Raw genomic sequence first — 18247 nt, forward strand, 5'->3', positions numbered from 1 at the left:
AATAAAGCCATCCCACAAAAAATACACACAAAAATTAAAAAGCTAGAAATGCATCTGAAAAATTATATAGTTTTTGAATGAAACCTGTAAAATATTGACACAAACCCAAGATAACACAAATTTTAAAAAACGATAACATACCTGATCCTCATGAAATAGAATTAATGTTTAAAAATCTCAAAAGTTTCTGCTTCCTTGATGTAGGGTGAAAACCACACTTACTGTGGATATACGGACAAATACTTAGAATGTAATTAGGGATTGTGTGTGTTTTGTATAGTGATAGTTATTGGTTCTCCTACAAGATCCATGAACTTAGCAGTCACAAGTAGTTAGCTATTTGTACTAGCAGGCCCGATATCTTTTTTATTGAGATGGGTAAAAACACTCTACCATAGGCATAAAAGTAACTTTTATTTGCCAGACTTACTTCTTGTCTCAGAGACTTGTTACTGAAGATGCTCACCATTTCTCCTTCTACATTACCTTTGAAACGCTGGTTCAACTCAGATGTTCCGGTTCAAAACTCTCCAAACTGATTTATTTAAAGTAGCTTCTCTCTTATTCTCACTGAATAGCTCTGTTTGGAAAAAAAGCCTTTGGATTCCACAAACTGAAATGCACAGACTGAATGAACTGAAAGGAACTACATAAACTCAACTGAACTCAACTAGATTCAACTAAAACTGCACTGAACTGAATTCAACTGAACTGCACTCACTGAAGCGCCTTACACCGCAGACTCATTCTGCACTGCTGTTAAGTGCCCCCTCTCTCCTGATCATGTAAGAGTTAAGCATATCCCACCTCTGTCTTGTTCTGTCAATCTTTCTGATGTGTGATTTTGTCTGCCCTTCAGTTAATCATAACTTTCATACATGGCTGCCTCCTTCTCCAAACTACTTTTACTTTCATTTTTTGGAATTAATGATGTATACAAAGGGCATGTCTGTACTTCAGATAGAGGGATTAAATGAGCCTCCTTCCAAGTGTATCAGACTTACCTAAAAGGTTTTTGGATCTGATTGTTTGGCAAAGCAGTCATGTTGCTTGATTAAAATACTTCTATACCTAAGAAAGGACAAACCAGGTAGTTATCCAGTCATAAATGGTTATCGCTGAATATATACAATAAGTAACATTACATAGACATGGAAGATTTTATTTAGGAATATATGTATACATATATACATAACTGCATTTAGCAATAATTAATTTAAAATGAGGTTATAAATTTAAGAGAGTGAGAAGGGTTTTGAGAAACAAAAGGGAAGCAAGAAATTTGGTAATTATATTGTAGTCTCAAAATAAAATTTAAAAAATGTTCATACTACCCCACCAGAAACCGTTCATGGTGACACACTAAATATACTATCCTCCACTCACTAACAAAAACTCACTAAGACTCAAACCAATAGGTCATTTCACAATACGAATGACAAGAAATAAATACCCCCAACATTTTTAGAGAATCTGAGAGATCCAAACTAAATCGAGGTAAGTAACTGATACTAGTAATCTCAATTCTTCAAAGATGGAGACATGAGCACCAAGGTCAGGCTTAGCTACAAAGCTCATTAGAAGATGACTGGAATTACATAAGATTCTGTTCTAAGAACAATAACCCAAGGAAATGATGGCCAACACAAAATGCACTTAATACCACCACCGTTGGTATTAAGACATCGTTGGAGTGTCTCCGCCTTATAATTTTAAGTCTGGGATCTTTTTAATTTTTCACAGAACCTGTGTGTGTGTGTGTGTGTGTGTGTGTGTGTGTGTGTGTGTGTGTGTCTGTGTGTGTCTGTGTGTCTGTGTGTGTCTGTCTGTGTCTGTGTGTGTGCATGTGTGTGTGTGTCTGTGTGTGTGCATGTTTGTGTATGTCTGTGTATGTCTGTGTCTGTGTGTGTGTGTGTGTGTGTGTGTGTGTGTATGTGTGTGTATGTGTAATTGCTTTTAGATTTGTGTCTTTATGGAATTCCTGTGTCTACATTTCTGTGCTTTTTCTTTTGGTCTTTTCTTGTTTGGTGTTGTGGTGGTTTGAATATGCTTGGCCCAGAGAGTGGCACTATTAGGAGGTCTGGTCTTGTTGGAGGAAATGTGTCACTGTTGGAAGAGACCTTCCTTCTAACCACATTGTAACCAGTCTTCTCCTGTTTGCCTTCAGAAGATTATGATGAACACTCATCTCCTCTCGCACCATGCCTGCATGGACACTGCCATGTTTTCAGCCATCGTAATAATTGACTGAAAGTCAGAACCAATACAGTAACCTCAATTAAATGTTGTCCTTTATTGTAGTTGCCTTGGCCATGGTGTCTTTTCACACCAATAAAACCTTAAGAGAGGCATTTTGACATATTTCTATATATTTGTTTTGTTCATTTATTATAATTCCATAGATGCCTATATGTTTTGTTATGAGAAAGAGAAAGAATATAGATAGATCCTTGGTCCAGAAAGAAGGTGGGATGGGGAGAAAATTGGAGGAGTAAAAGAGGAGAAATGATAATCAAATTGTATGAAAAACATTGTTTTCAATAAATGAAAAATGTTTTTAATAAATGCTCCCGGGAAAACTGGTATCAAAATACAGAAGAAAAATATATCTATCTTTTGATGTATGTCAAGATCAATTCAAGTAAATAAAATGTAGGACTCAAAACTTTGACACTATCAAGCTTATGGAAGTACGTCAGGATATTGATTCTGGCAAAAGGCATTTTGACAAGCTCCTGAGACCATAAGAGAAAAAATCATAAATACCCACCCATAAAATTGACAGCCCTAAATGCTAATGAAGCAGTTGGTAGGAGTCAGTATCTGGGATAGGATTAAGCATTTGAAAACTATTTGTCTGACAAGAAATGATCTACAGGCCATAATAAATTTCGGAAAGTCAGCAGTAAATGGTGATAATGATTTAAATTATAATAATTTAATAAACATTTCTCAAGGATATATATATAATGGGAAAAGGTATATGAAATATATCCAAAATAACTCAGAATTAGTAAATGCAAATCAAAATCCAAAGTTGCCTGGAAGGATGTGGAAGAAGGAAAATTCAGAGTAGTGTTAATGAAGTCAGTGAGGATATATATTATTGCAGTCATTACAGAAAATAATTTGGAGGTTTCACCAGAAATAAAAATTATTATACTTATCAATTCTACTGCTTGGTACATAAAAAATCCAGAAGAAATGAAATGTATATCAAAGCAATATCTGTCTATTGCAGTAACAACTCTCTCTCTCTCTCTCTCTCTCTCTCTCTCTCTCTCTCTCTCTCTCTCTTTCTCTCTCTCTCCAAGAAATCAGTAGACTTCCTGTACTCAAAGGATAAACAGGCTGAGAAATAAATTAAGGAAATGACACCCTTCACAATAGTCCCAAATAATATAAAATATCTTGGTAAGACTTTAACCAAGCAAGTGAAAGATCTGTATAACAAGAAGTTCAAGTCTCTGAAGAAAGAAATTTAAGAAGATCTCAGAAGATAGAAAGCTCTCCAAATGCTCATGGATTGGCAGGATTAGTATAGTAAAGATCGCCATTCTGCCAAAAGCAATCTACAGATTTGATGCAATCCCCATCAAAATTCGTACTCAATTCTTTATAGAAATAGAAAGAGCAATTTGGAAATTCATTTGGAATAACAAAAAAACCCAGGATACTGAAAACTATACTCAACAATGAAATAAATTCTGGGGGAATCACCATGCCTGACGTCAAGCAGTATTACAGAGCAATAGTCATAAAAACTGTATGGTATTGGAACAGAGATGGGCAGATAGATCGATGGAAGAGAATTGAAGACCCAGAAATTAACCCACACAACTCTGGTCACTTGATCTTTGACAAAGGAGCTAAAACAATCCAATAGAAGAAAGAAAGCATTGGGAACAACTGGTGCTGGTTCAACTGGAGATCAGCATGTAGAAGAATGCAAATATATCCATTCTTGTCACCCTGTACACAGCTTAAGTCCAAGTGGATCAAGGACTTCCACATCAAATAGATATGCTCAAACTAATAGAAGAAAAAGTGGGGAAGAGTGTCAAACACATGGACAATGGGGAAAATTTCCTGAACAAAACACAAATGGCTTATGCTCCAAGGTTAGAATCATCAAATGGGACCTCATAAAACTGCAAAGCTTCTGTATGGCAAAAGACACAGTCATTAGGACAAAACGGCAACCAACAGATTGGGGAAAGATCTTTACTAATATTACATCTGATAGAAAGCTAATATCCAAAATACACAAAAAACTCAAGTTAGACTCTAGAGAGCCAAATAACCCTATTAAAAATGGAGTACAGAGCTAAACAAAACATACTTAGCTGAGGATTATCCAATGGCCAAAAAACACTGAAAGAAATGTTCAACATCCTTAGTCAACAGGAAATACAAGTCAAAACAACCCTGAGATTCCACCTCACACCAGTCAGAATGGCTGAGATAAAAATCTCAGGTGACAGCAGGTGCTGGTGAGGATGTGGAGAAACAGGAACACTCCTCCATTGTTGGGATTGCAAAGTTGTACAGCCACACTGGAAATCAGTCTGGAGGTTCCTCAGAAAATTGGACATTCTATTACCTGAGGAGCCAGCTATAGATTTTCTGTGCAGATACCCAAAAGATGCTCCAACATATAACAAAGCCACATGCTCCACTTGTTCATAGCAGCCTTATTTATAATAGCCAGAAGCTGAAAAGAACTCAGATGCCCTTCAACAGATGAAGGGATTAAAAAATTGTGGTACATCTACACAACAGCTATCAAAAACAATGACTTCATGAAATTCATAGGCAAATGGAATGAACTAGAAAATCTCATCCTGGGTGTGGTAACCCAATCACAGAAAAACACACTTGGGATGTACTCATTGATAAGTGGATATTAGCCCAAAAGTTCGAATTACCCAAGATGCAATCCACAGACCACAAGAAGCTCAAGAAGAAGGATGACCAAAATGCAGATGCTCCCACTCCTTCTTAAAAGAGGGAAAATATCCATAGAAGAGGATATGGAAGCAAAGTTTAGAGTAGCGACTGAAGGAATGGCCATTCAGAACCTGACCCTCACATATATACAGCCACCAAAACTAGATAAGATTGATGAAGCTAAAAAACTGCATGCCGAAAGGAACCGGATATAGATCTCTCCTGAGAGACACATTCAGCGCATGTCCAATACAGAGGTCAGTGCTAGCAACAAACCACTGAACTGAGAACAGAATCCCCTTAGGGGGAATTAGAGGAAGGATTGAAAGGGTTGAAGGAGCTTGCAACCCCATAAAAACAATGCCAACCAACCAGAGCTTCCAGGGACTAAACCACTACCAAAAGACTATACATGGACTTATGCAGGGCTCTAACTGTATATGTAGCAGAGAATAGCCTTGTTGGAGCACCAGTAGAAGGGGAAGCCCTTGGTCCTGCCATGGTTAGACCCCCAGTACAAGGGACTAGTGGGGGAGGGCAGTAAAGGGGATGGATGGGGGTACAGCCGTATGGGGAAAATGGATCGGATGGGGGCTTATGGTCAGTTAACCGGGAAAGGAAGTAACATTTGAAATGTAAGTAAATAAATATATATAATAAAAAAAAGTAAAAAAAAACAAAAGAAAGAAAAAAGAATGCTAAAATTTAGTTCTCCACAACTGAGGACTTCTGGTAAGGATACATGTGGGAAAGGATTAAATTTTCTTTAAGGTAGTGGCTACTGTGTATTTGACCATGTACCAGTGAGTATATGGACAACACACATTGAATTTATTTACCACTCTCCCACTCCCCCTCTTCTTCTGCATGAGATCAGAAGCCTAGAGAGTGAATTTAGGAAGACTAAGAAGTGGGTGTTATTCAAGTGCATGATGTAAAATTCCCAAATAACCAATAAAAATATTATGATAGAAAAAAGAAAGGGAAAAGAGTATATATTATAAAGGGTCAAAAAGTTTGCTATTATGGATTTGATCATAAGACACTGAACTGTACTGATGTTTATCTTCTAAATAGAAAAATCCTATAGATAGCATGTAGTAAGTTTAATTGAAATATACTCACATTTCCATGATTGTCAAGCATTCTACAATATTCACTGAATTAGATATAAAGCATTTTTGAAAGACTGGATATAGCACTTCATGGTTTAGGAGAAAATGACTTGTTATACACCTGTAGAAATCATAGTGTGTCATAAATGGTATGGGAATTGGACAGAAATATTTATACAAACTAGTGTGTTCTAGAATCACTTGTGTTTTACAGAGTGCAGTCTCCTGGTGGTAGAGGAGATGGAATGTGAAGTCTTCAGAAGAGTATATGTTAGAGCATTGTCAACAAATAATGATGTCCACTCCTATGGCACTTTGGAGGAAAAAGTTACAATATTAAACAGAAGAATAAGTAGACTTCAGAGAGCAGACTTATTTATGTAAAATATAAAAGCATTCTCATGAGGTGGAAAGAGTACTTCAAAACATTTTAATACAAATTACTGAGTCAAATACCTCTTTTGTTTGAAGTTCAAAAAGGAGACAAAAGAAAGCTTAAAAGCTCAAAAACTTAGACTATATCATGGAAATTAAAGGTAGAAGGAAAGAACGATGAATGAAAGAAAGAGAGAGTGGGAAAGAAAGAAAGAAAGAAAGAAAGAAAGAAAGAAAGAAAAGGAAGGAAGAAAGAAAGGTGGAAGGGAGGAAGGGAAGAAATGAGGGAGGGAGGGACAGAGGGAGGCAGAAATAAGGGGGCAGAAGGGAGTACTGCTGACATTGTAGGCCTAAAATGTTATATCCTATGTAATTCCAGTTTTGTAACATACCATACTGTCATATATAGACTGGGTGATGTCCATACTGTAACTGCAACATGAAAAGATTTGCTAAATAACATTAAATGCATGTAGGTGGCATATTGCTACAGGAAAGAATGCAGAAATTTTTAATGGTGTTTTGACATTTCTTTGTGAATATATGTTTCATACCAATCAAGTTTCTTCAAACAGGTTTCAGGATCATACATCAAAACTAGATAGGTTACTGGTATGACAAAAAGTCTCCAAAATCTGTTATCTATTCTGTCTTAGAGACACTATATATGTATATATACATATAAATATACATATAAATATACATATATATGCACACATATACATACATATATAAACATACATAATAAATAAAGTCTGGTTGTATAGGTAGAGAAAGGGGCATAGATGGTAAATTACAAATATTAGATACATAGAGAGATGTTCTGTGCATATCTTAGAAGACCTAATAAGTTGGTTTGCTCTGATAAATAATTCAGGAGAAAGCATGCACACTATACAGGGCCTCATATTTTGTTTTTAAGATTTATTTCACTTTTAAATTATATGAATATATATATATGTATATATATATATATATATTTGTGTGAGACTTTGAGCACATGACCGCATGTGTCCAAGAAAGTCAGCTTGTCAGATTCCATGAAGCTGCCTCACATGGGTGCTAGGGTATAAGTCCTAGTCTTTCACAAGAGCAGCAATAACTCTAAATTCCTGATCTGTCTCTCCAGCCCCAAGTTCAACACTTTCATCATTGAACTGTGTCTATAAAGGATAAACCAGTGGATTGCTCATGTCCACATTCTCAAAAAAATTGCATAGATTTTAAAGCTGTAAAAAATGCTGTCTGCCACTAAGGCAGCGGAGTGCTGAGATTCACACAGAGAATGAGCACAATAAGAACAGGAAGAGCATTCAGGACAAAATGGTAGCAAATAAACCAGTTCTGAGGAAGACAGAAGAGAGCAAACTGCCCCAGGACATCACCAAAGTACAAGTTGACAAGGTAGAATCTCAGCCAGGAAAAGCTGTCCCAAGCAAGGCAGTATTCACGGGAAAAGCTGTGACGCACAGACATGAGTAACCAATAATAAATAAGTGTGGGGCAGCCAGCTAGAGAACAGGGAGAGCCTAAGGTGAAATGCTTCCCCTTGTCTATATTTTATTACTAGTATGATTGATTTCAAATGACCAACTTAATGTTAAGCACCTCCCAAATTTCTTTAAATTTGAGCAATCAGGTCTTTAGAGTGAATAAAAGCTGTATCTTATGTTTCGCCACACCTAGATGAACTAAAATGAAGTTGAGAAGATTACATCAGTAATAAGCTGGCTCATTAGTGTTCTCTTCTGCAGAGACATACAGATCAGAGACTTGGGAGGTATGAGCAGTGTTCTATTGTATGGTACTCATGCTTGAGTTGTAGCTAGCAGATGTACCCCAGAGAGTTTTTCAGTGTTCCACACACCTGCAAATGAATTGGTTTAACTTTTCTTTTCACTGATAAATATATGAACTAGTTTTAAATTTCACAGCTGTACAAAAATATGAATGATTACAACCATCTTTTCATATTGAGTTAAAGAAAAGTGCAATGAGTTCAGGTGCCTGCAGAGGCCAGTCAGGGGGCACTGGATAACCTTGAATTGTGTTACAGACAGTTTTGACATGCCTGATACAAGGAAACCAAACTCAGGTCCTCCAAAAGATTAGCAATCACTCTTAACTGTTCAGCCCTGTTCAGAATTGTTTTAGAAAATATTTTATTTCCTCACTCATGGACTCTTTTAAAGATAACATGTCTTATTAGTGTCACTTGCATAAATTATTACTTTTGCTTATTACTTGCTTTAGAAAATGGTTTGTGTGCCTGCTTGCTTTTGAGACAGGTTCTGACTACATAGTCTATACTGATCTAAACTCACTTTCCTGCCTGAGCCTCACAGGTGCACTGTGTATTGCCTGATCATTATTCACTTTTGTTTCCCCAAATGATTCCACATGCATTTCCTGTCCTCTAACTTGAGATGAGAGTGGGTATCCAAATGTATTGATCTAATAATCAGAGAATACTCCAAAATATGTTAATTGATATAGATTAATACATTTTCCTTATAGGGGCCTGTTGACATTATTTTCAACTACAAATAATGCCGGAAACAGATGAAAATGCAAATATATAAGCAATTTCTTGCTATAACATTTTCCCGGTTATTTTAATGCTGAGGCGATATTTACATTTGTATGTAACTAATTTGAACAGTCCCAAAATTCTGCATATTCTACTAGGATATTATTCCATATGACATGTCCCCAAAGCATTTTGTAAAATTGACATTCAAAGGTGTAACGATCATAGAGACTGTGATTCCATTTAAATGTCTATGTAATCAAAAGAATTGAAAAAGAATGAGTGAAAAAGTCACCTGTTAAAAAAGCAGTTATGAAGAAAGTATAAATAATCTATCTGGGGCATTTACCATTGGGAACTTTAGAAAAGATACTTTCTATCCTAAAGTATCTATCTTTGCTGAAACGGAAACCTTTGAATGTAAGATTTGCATTTTTCCTTATTAGTTCACGGACTAACATTTTTTAGTCAGCCTTGCAACTTAATATTGCTATATGAAAAATTAATAAGTCACACTTATGAACCTCCATAGCCAGAATAGATAATACTAACACCCTGCTGACAACGTCAGAGAAGTCATTCATACATTAGCTTTCTGATATGTTAGAAAAAAGAGGGTTTTTCACGTCAATCATTCATTATAGTGGTAGTAGAGGCATTCTGTAACTCAGCTATGGGATTTCTGTTGCAGAGATGGCTTGTTTCATGGCCTCATAACAAAACAAACCTAATGGTTGAATGGCACCCTGTGTAAATGTAATTCTCAGTGAGAATCTGGGGTTGTAAAAGTGTTATGTTCCTGGTGTTCACCTGTTATTTCTATAAAATAACTAATCAGCATTGTATTTTTACTGAAGTATTTTGGAAGATTTTCACCAGCTTCATATCATGTTTTTATCTTAGAATAGTAAGTTTATACCCAGAGAGCTACAGAGCAGCACCCAAACAAAAACAAGATTGTATCATAACCTATGATTGGTAATTGCTTCACTGTATACCTTATTGTTATTTCCTAGAGGCAATTGGATTTTATGTATATAGTATTTATTATATAGAATAGTATCTAAAACTCCAACCTTCAAACACCTGTTTTTCCAAAACAGTGTATGAATTTTAACTTTATATTGAGTCTCTGAATTTCATTTCATGTGTTCCAATCTCACTCATCCTCCATACCCTTCCTAATTGCATTCCACCCTTGCAACTTCCCGCAACCCCATTTAAAATAAAATGAGATTGAAAAAAGAATTTTTAAAAAAAATCTGTTGTAGAAGCTGTAGTGTGTCACACATTATATCGTTTTGTCCATCCATCTTTGCTTGCAAATGTTCATCACAATGAGTCATTGGTCTGTTATATACTAGATCCAAATGAGGAATCTCCTCAGGTATCCTCTTGTTGCCCTGTTCCCTGGAGGTCCTGATCCTTCGGATCTGAACAACCTGCCCTTTCACATGCTCTAGAATATCATAGGTGAGGTAGTTATTGGGATAGGTCAACCCTAAGCCCTGGACCTGTGCCTGGTCTCCTGCACCATTACCAAAGGGTAAGGTCTCTAGCACTGCAGCAGATACCTCACCCAAAGCCACAAACAGCAAGGGACAGGTCAGCTCTCCTGCTCTCATTTTCCAAGGGCTGGCTCTCTCAGCCTGCCACAGGCAGCAAGGTGGATGGTTGACAACTCCCTTTTGCTCAAGACACTCCCTTGAAGACTGGGTATTGGGCTAGCCCTCCCTCACTAATCACTTAGGGGCTGGCTCACTGGCTAGTTCCCCTGCTGTCAGGGTTAGCTCTAACACACTGTCCAGGCCAGTGGGTAGGACCAGCTCAGCACAGTGCCTTAGGTGGCAGTACAAACCAGACATACCTTCACAGCCTTTGGTGGTAACTCGGGGCCTGGGACACCAACACAGAAAATGGCCGCCATAGACTACAGATGCAGGGAGCCCAGATGTCCCCATGGCCTCAGGTGACAGTGCAGGCCACTCCAATCAGCATGTCCCCCCACAGCATTACAGTGCTCAGATAACCACATAATCTCTAGTGGAAGCCTGGATCATAGACATCCACTTGGCCACAGCCACTGAAACAGATCCCAACTGCAGCAGAACAAAGGACTCAGACATGGGGCCTTGGTTACAGCCTGAGCCAGGATCTCACCGTGGCCTCTTCAAATCTGCCTGTTCTTCAGTGTCATTGGGCCTTCAGTTCCACCTTTCTCCACAGTATATGAACCCCTATTCTTTGCTTTCTCTTCTGTCTCCCCACTCCCTCTTTCCATCTCTCCATCAAACATAAGTCCATCACAGTGGTTCCCAAGACAGGTGCTTGAGTCTCTTTCTTCAGGCCATCCTGGGTTTAGGTGGTCAGAGTGGTGTTTAGGTATCTTTCCTATAAGGCTTTTGATATGAGAACCATTCATAGCATCTACAGCAGCTGAAATGTGTGTATTCTCATTTTAAAATTTATAAATATACATATAATTGGCATACTAGAAGATAAGATGATGTAAAATCAATTAACCAAAAACCACAAAATTTTATGAATATTTACTCTTAGAACCAGGTTAAATTTTCATCATTAATAGAGTAAAACACATAAGCCTGCCACTGAGTCATCTTTATATTCAATTGGGACTTAACATCTTGTTGTTACTAATATTTGAAAACAAAACTCGGACACTGTGGGTATTTTGGTGAGAATGGAATGAGAATCTCCGTATGATAAAAGTAATGGAAGAGAAAAGTAAGGCACAGAAACTGAGAGAAACTCTAAAAGTAGCTGGGAGAAAAAGTGCAGCAAGAGATTGAATTCAAAAAGGAACATGCCAGTCCCTCCCTAGTTTAGAAGTACACAAATGAGAGTGTTTATTCCAGCTAAGAGGACTTAATAAGAACCACTAAATTACAATGCTATGACAAATCCACCTAAGAATTGTAGATACTCATTCTTAAGTAAATAAGTTAAAACTATATAAAAACTCTCTTGCTAAAGGAGCTATTGAGTCAGTTGTCATGACTACACATGACAATTAAAGCTGGGGACAGGTTATCAAACAAAATGATATTAGCAATGTTTTTAGACATGGTAGAACTAGGAAATCTTAATGGGTTTTGTGTGTGTGTGTGTGTGTGTGTGTGTGTGTGTGTGTGTGTGTGTGTGTGTGTGTGTGTGTCACACCTGTGATATCACCATGGGATCTCAAAAGCACCTGAGTCCTGAAATCCCATGGTTTATGGTTCCATCTCTTATTCATTTCCCAAATAAAGAGCAAACCTTCTTTCAAAGAGTTCAGCAGTTGTGACTTCTAACCTTATGAATCATTCTTTCCTTTAAGTATTATCTAACTTTTAAATAAAAATTGTCAGTAAAGCTGAAAAAATACTGCCTAATTAAACTTCCAATGTAAATGAAATTATAAGCCTTTTAGTAGTGAAAAAGTTTGACAGCAAAGAAAAGGATCTTCTTAAATTCCATGTACCTAAAAACTTTGGACATTAATTATAGCCTGTACCAAAGCTACCCAGCATTGAATTATCTAGTCAAATATCTAGACTGTACACTTACCCTGACTCTTATACTGCCCAATAAAAGAAATAAAATCAGGGAAACTAATTCTCAGGTAAACTTTAAATTCTATAAAATATATAACTCAAAAAGGTAAATCATGAAAATGAATTTTGATGTATTCATGATATATTCTTAAATTCACCAGAAGAGATCAGAGGTGGATTTCAGGAGTGATTAAGGAGCTCTGTAGAAAAGACCACAGTGAAGTCTTGGAAGTGAAAACTATAATATCGGAAGATGAAAATGGACAAACATAGGATTTTAGATACAGTTTCAAATACAACTCAAGATAAAAGAAAGATTTTATGTTTGGTCAATACGGAACATCAGTAATCAGATGTTTATTCCTATGTGAACCACACAAAACCTGGACAAAACTTTTCCTTCAGAAATAAAATATACACACAATATACACCATAATGAACATCAAGGCATTGGTTTTGAGGAAGGGATGGATCATGAGTCCAAGACAGGAATGGGTCTGAGTTTGTGATGATCTTAGCTCACTAACAAATTTTCCGAAAAGCCAGAATCACAGGCTGAGTTCACCCTGTCTAGAAAGATGTAGATGTTAAACAAAAATGGTACCAAAATATCAAACATTTACAACATTTATAGAAAATGATATAAACTGTGGGTGGTATAAATGGAAGTGTGTGTTACATATGTAACAAGATTAATGACAATTCTATTAACTCAATTGCAGCAAGGACTGAATGGAGGAAGAGTAGTCAGGCACAAAAAGTTCAAATTAAAGTTAGCAAACTGGTTACACAGCAAGGACTCTTCAAAACGCAAATTGAAGAAAAAGAGCATTAAGCATAAGTCTTGAAAAATAGAATTGTTACTATTTTACAAATAGACTTCAAGACGGAAGAAAGCCTGTCAGGAAAATTTATGTCTGTTTTATAAGGATAATACTGAAGGAAGGCTTCAGTATCTAAAATTGTGCCATAAATATTTGTGCAATATATAATAACAATTATGTCATAACAAACAAGCTATTAATAATAGCTTCAGCATTCATGAAGCAAACATTGGCATAAATAAAATGAAAAATGTGAACCTATAATCTCTATCAGTAAATTTTAATGCCCTCATGTCTGTAAACAATATTATTGACCAGCTAGGCAATTGACAGAGATAACAACTAAAGACAGATAACAGAGTATATATTCCTGGATGCACATGGCCATATGCCATAATTTGTACCATTAAATACATGCCATAGTTGTACTATTAAAATCCTATGGGAGAGTCTTACACTGAACAACCAGAAAGCTACATAAAATTAAGTAAGTAAAAATAGCAAGACAATATAAAGAATAAACAAATGCACACAGAATAATGGTCAATAAGCAAGAAGAAAACGAATGCTGAAATTATTATGATCATTAAACTACTTCTATATGTGAGCTCAATAGGAACAAAAACAGGAAGAAAATAGGGAGAAGAGGAAGAAAAGGTAAAATGAAAAGTAATAAAGTAAAGGTAAAAGAGGAGAGGAAAGGGGAGGAGAGTAAGGAAGCATGAAAATAAGGGGAAATGGGCAAATGGGAGGTATGGTGGGTGGGAGAGAGGGAGAGAACTGGTGCAATGAAGAGAACCTGGAGAAAACTTATTTACAATAGCTAGTAACTGAAATGGAACAAATATCTATTTTAAGAAAAAAAGGGCAAATCATTCCTGAAGGTAAAGTAATTTAATACAATTTCTGCAATAAAATACTTTTATTTATGTTTATTTGATTATGTTTAATGATAATGTTTAACATGAATACATCCTAAACTTAAATTAAAGGAACAGGGAAATACATGAATATCTGAAATAAGCAAAACAAAGGTACACTGGAAAACAACTCCCTCTTGTGACTTGCAACTCAACTGGAAACTGGGTTGTGCTACAAATACAATTTGGGTTGCCCTTAGGTTCAAATAATCATTAATATACAGCATCAAAGTTAATGAAGGATAAAAGTGGTACTAGTACTTTCTAAAATATGTCAGTCACAAAGAGAATTAACTTTGGACAAATTCCCTATAACCTCCTTATTCAGTTCATTCCAGTTGAAAATACAGTCCAATGCAAAGTAAGTCTCCATTCTAGCAGAAAATTTAGTTTCAACAGAATGATACATATGTTATTAAAAAATATGATATAGGGTAGCTTTAATTTAGCTATAAATTAGATAAATAAGGGAATTTATTGTACCTGTATTGTGTACTTTCACACTTGTTTCTAAAATCTTACACAAGTATATGGAGAAAAAAGTTAGAAATATGTCATTAGTCATACCGTACATCGTGTGCTTCACGCTCTCTCCACATAAAATGATAATGGATGTCAAATATGCTTAATCCCTCTTAGTAAAATCAAAACACATGTATAAATGCTAGAAATATGATCAAAACAGTATTTCAGCACATTGCTCAACTTCTCTGAAAATGTAGATGTATCATGTACTAAGAGATGTCCAAGCTGTGCTTCTCAAGTATCATAAGTTTATATACAAAGATCATAAACAAGGAGTCAAAACGTCCTTTAAAGTGATATATACATAAACTCAGAGTTGTAGATGTCTGATTTTACTGGCTAAATTATTTTGACTACATAAAACTAACCCCTAGGAGAAATAACATTGTTTTTTTATTCTTCTCTTTCACAATCTGAAGTTTCACTGAACATAATAACTTCTGTTCTCTGACAGTTAGAACATTTGCAACGCTCATCAGAAGCCAGACTCCACTTACCAATCTGTGTCTTGAGTTCACATAGGCAGCAGTCTTAAGAGACAAATGCGGCACAGAAAGTATGCCATTTGTAAACAATCAGTAGATCTTTCTTTATTCCTGTGGTAGTTTGAGTGAAAATGGCCCTCATAGCCTAAAATATTTGAATGCTTGGTCCCAAATGGTGATGGTCCTATTGGGAAAGTTGTGGCCTTATTGGCAGACATGTGTGCCTAGTGGGTGGACTTTAAAGTTTCATAAGACACACCATTTTCAAGCAGCTTTCTTTTTGTTCATAGTTATTGTTTCAATGTGTGAGCTCTTAGCTACTACTTTGGTATTATGCCTACCTCCCTGCTGCCATGCTCTAGAAATTATGATTTTTGAATTTACCCTCTAAAATTGTAAGCCCAATGAACTTCTCTATGAGGTCTCTTGATCATGGTGTCTTACAACAGCAATAGAAAGGCAAATAAGACAATTCTGTGATGATTTTATATTACACATATAATAAATTTTGATCACGTTTACATACTACAAACATCCTAAATCCTTCCAGATTCACTCATGAACCTGTGTTGATGGGAGAATAAACCAGAGGAAGGGATAGGGTATGAGTTAATGAACATTAAGGATTTTTTATAACCATATGGAAATCTATTATGTAAGCATAGCAAGGTACTTATATTATTATCCATATGCATACATGCATATATAACGTGTGTGTGTATTCAATTGAAGTTTCCCTACACATTGAATAATGTTTTCCTCTGAAGCCATAATTTCCCCAATAAAAAGAGAATGCTAGGTGTGGGATACCTTCACTGTAGTGTTGGCCAGGAATGACCTAAGCCCCACCAAAACAATACAGGATATTTTCATTGCATTTGCATGCTCACCAGAAATTGAGGCCAAGACTAAATTGATGAAAATACTATGTACTTTAGTCACTAGCCATAGAGATATCAAACTGGGCCTGAATAGAATGATTCCTCTGTGATGGCTAGTTTTCAGAGTACAGGGAGGTGTTATGTATTCTGTATTCTGCTGTGACAAAAGTAATTGACAGTTTACCCTGTTGTTAATCCTATAAGCTACTATATATATATATATATATATATATATATGTATGTATATATATATGTATGTATATGGGGGGGTCTGGCAAGATATACCCATGGTGATATACCATAGTGGCATGATTACCATGGAAGTAACCAATTATATTTAAGATCTCTCTTCCATGGGAAGAACCACATGTCTGATAGTATAAATCTGGCCAAGAACTCATAGCTGGGAAGCTCATAGGCCCCATTTATGAATCTACTACTGTTATTTTGTTAAATGTGAAATTGCCTGCTAAAGACATATATCTTTACATATAGATTATTGCAACTCTGCCCTCATCAGAGATATTTCTTTGTGTAGTGCACATACAGAAACTAGCAACAGTTGGAACTGAAAGATTAAGTAACTGTGGTATGCTCATCCACAAAAGTGAATATAAGCCAATACAAATGCACCATTGTTGCCAAACATATTACTACAGATAAAAGGTATAGGGTAGTATTTAATGCTATCATAGGAGAATAACTACTGAACTCTGTGATTGCTTTTCTCATTTCCTCTGAGTATCCAGTGGGCAACCTAGACATGGGTTCAGGACTGGTCACCTTAATGGACTCACTTCCCAAAGCTACCTTAATTCTTTATACCATGTATTCTGGTGAATATTTCCTCAGATATCCCAAACACAGCTCAACTCAATCAATAAGTCTTTATGCTATCCAATTGGTCCCAAGCTTACAACTGCACAGAGCATAAGAGCTGTGTGAGCATTTTCTTCCTTTTGGAGCCAAAGAATATCATATAATAGCAATATACGCAATCAGACATTTCTCACAGAGATGGAACAAAATCAGAGCGCTCCTACCAGGACAAGAATGTGTAGTTGGAGAATCAGTTGAGTCCTCACTAGGCAATGTTACATGTACAATCAGATTGGGGCTGTCCCTGTAATCCAAGAACTAGAGAGCTACCAGATGCCATTCAGCCTAGGAAAACTGAAAGCCTGAACTATAGCTGTGAGGTCTGCTGTCTGCTATGACCACAGGAAAGCTGGAGGACAGACCTCCTAAGAGCGCTGAATTGCTCACCCCCACTTATAAGTCTCTGAGAGGTAGAAGGATATAAAATCACAGAAGGTTTTCTTATGTGTTGTCACTTAATGTTAAACCTATTTGGTTTGAGAATTACTTTGAACTTTTTATTTCTGTTTTCATTTCTTTGAAGACTTTAAAATTATATTTATTAAAAAGTAACATTTTTATTGTCTTGTGTGTGTGTGGGTTTCTGTCCATATAGTGTTTGCAAATGTGTAGATGTGTGCGTTTGGACATCAGAGGACAACTTTCCAGTGTTAGCTCTCTCTGTCCACTTAAGTTCTAAATTAGAATAGAACCTTAGTCATCAGTCTTGGAGGCAAGTACCTTTACTTGCTGATGAATCTTGCTAGCCCTATTTCTGTCTGTTAAATTGTAATATCTTTCTTATGCTTTTCTACCAATTGTTTTGGTAATAAACAGCTTGTTTTGATTGCACAGACCCACAGGTGAAGGAAATTTGCCTGGGGTAAAATCATTCCTTGATTTACATAAGAATCTGAACATTGAATAGGTTTTGAATAAATTAAGACTTTTGAGGTTTGGAGATAGAATGATTATACTTAGGTGTCCTTTCAGAAACAAATTCATGAGGAGCCAGAGGCAAAGTTTACAGTTAAAGGTTCCACTGCAGAAGTCATATTGAATAACTACATATTGAATATTATTACACTGAGAGTCATTTGCTAATGGTGGAATGCAGGTCTTGTCTCATGCAGAATCAACCATTATGTCACTGAGCTACTTCCTAGTCTAAGAAGTTGGACATTCTAAAGGTGTTTCCATCTGAGGTACCTGCCATTAGGACTAGATTGA

This window comes from Rattus norvegicus, chromosome 2 (genome assembly GCF_021556685.1).
Source record: "Rattus norvegicus strain SHRSP/BbbUtx chromosome 2, alternate assembly SHRSP_T2T, whole genome shotgun sequence".
Taxonomy (NCBI): domain Eukaryota; kingdom Metazoa; phylum Chordata; class Mammalia; order Rodentia; family Muridae; genus Rattus; species Rattus norvegicus.